A 2,313-nucleotide genomic window follows, 5' to 3' on the forward strand; every position below is an offset into this window, starting at 1 on the left:
TACACTTCTCATCCAACCACAATCAAATTCACTCTATTCAAGGGCTCCATTATTTTTTTTATGAACAATGAAAAGATGGAATAAAAACAAGTCAAAGTTAAATAGAAATGAAATACTTTTTGCATTTTTACAAAGTAAGGAGTAGAAAGTAAGATAATTGAATTAAAATGTAAGGAGTAGAAGTAAAAAGTAGGCTGAAAAATAATTACTCCACTAAGGTATAAATAACCAAAATGTCTACTTAACTAAGTAGTACAAAGTACTTACTTAGTTACTTGACACCTCTGTAAATGACACCATGCAGCGTTGAAAAAAAGTATTGTGAAAAGCCCCGCCCTTTTCCACCTCATGTCAGACAGACCAGTGTATTTTCAGCAAGGAATGCTGGGTAATCCTGTAGAAATTATGTGTTTTCATGTTTATGACTATTAAAGAAGATCATGAGTGTAAAAAGGAGTTGTTCTGGTTTGTTTTCTTGTTCAGTTTGATCAAGTTGTTCAAGTTTAAGTTTGTGTTGTTGGCCATAAATCAACACCACGAGTGAGAGGTTCTTCGTGGTGTGTGAAGGGTGACTCCATTGTACTTTTGAAGAAATTTAAAGTTATTAGAGGTTAGTACTGATGTCAAAAGCACAACACTATATTCTTAGGTTTTCCTTTTTGTAATTTTGACAGTGTTTAATCTATAATGTTTTGATTGAAATAGGTTCAGTTACATGTCCGAAATATGTGACAACACATATAATTAATACGAACTACTGAGTAAGAGTTTGATTGTAACTTTGAGTGTTAAATTTACACTCTCAAATACATGCTACATGCTGTGTTGACACCTTGTGGTGTCTGTTAACCTTTTAAAAACCACAATTTCCTTTGATAATAACAATACACTACTTTTAACACTACATTGTAATACTGTTGAAATGTGAGTGTGATACCCGATGTTGTTGAATATTAAATACTGGTGTGTGGGTATCTGCGGCATACAGTAGGTTTTGGAGATATATGAATCCTGACTGGAACATCAGGGAGGGGTGGGTGTGTTAAACCTCCTGTTCTGCTGTTTAAGTGTCAGTCTGGTGTTTACGTAAGTTATGAAGCTGGAGCTGCTCTCATGAGGATCTTTTTTGTTTATTGTTATGATGAGTTAATATCTGTCTGCAGGACATTGTGTCAGTGGATCACTTCCACCTGACTGACTTGTTATGAAACACTAAAGCATTAACTCACCTCTCTGACCCATATCCAGAACAAGGTTGAACCAACACCTGAATCCGTCGCTCGCTCAGCAAATGAATGTTATACAACTCGTCAGATTTGGGTCAGAACAACAACGGGTGAAGTGAGACTCAGAGAACAAACTGATCCAGCTGAATATTTATAAACTGAAGAACCTTTAACAAAAATCCACACTGATGTCAGTCAAAAACTTGTCTTTTCGTTTTTTGTCACTTCAGTAGAAAACGAAACCAAATATTAGTTTATTTAGTTTATTTATTTCTTCATCATCAGTGACTTTTTTCAAGTGAAGAGAAAATAGAGACAGAGAGAAAAACAGAGAGAGAAGTAATTAGAAAGATAGAAAGATTGAAATAGAGATTAGAAGTATATTAAATATACACCAACAAAACACAGGACCACACACCCAACATCCAGAATTAAAATCATCCAGGAATGGGTCAACATTTCCACCAATGTTAAATGCTAAATATGCTAAAGTATCAGATAAATAAACAACGTTGTGGTGTTATTTCATTTGTGCCACGATACACCATATAAAAGCAAGACAGAAATACAGAAGTGAAATGAAAACATAAGACTGAGTTTTCTCCACAGAAGAAGAAGAGCACATATGACTGGGTGAGAGGGATCATCATCTAAAAAGTAACGCTGTGTAGAGTTAAGTGTTGATGTAATGTTAGTCAACATCAGAAAAAGTACTTTCCACTTATTTTGGAGATCTGTGTTCAAATTTTTGTTATGCAAGCAAGGCCATCTCTCTTTCACTTATTTTTTTTCTTTCCTGTTGTCAGCTAGGAACAAATCATAATAAAGAGCCATGAGCTCATTTTGCAGTAGAGAAAATTACAGCAAGAGCCAATTGAGGCGATGTGGTCACCAGCGTGAGGGTTAGAGCAGGCTCGCCCTCTCACTCAGGGAGATGTTGAAAACCTGATTACAGATGGGAGATGTTGAATGTAATGAGGGGAAATGTTAAGAAAACATCCACTGGTTTTGGGCTGCCCTACCACCCAGTCACTGCACCCCACCCCCCCAACCCCCACACACACACCCCATAGGACCTCTAATAAAT

The sequence above is a fragment of the Austrofundulus limnaeus genome, unplaced genomic scaffold (genome assembly GCF_001266775.1).
Source record: "Austrofundulus limnaeus strain Quisiro unplaced genomic scaffold, Austrofundulus_limnaeus-1.0 Scaffold243, whole genome shotgun sequence".
NCBI classification, from domain to species: Eukaryota; Metazoa; Chordata; class Actinopteri; order Cyprinodontiformes; family Rivulidae; genus Austrofundulus; species Austrofundulus limnaeus.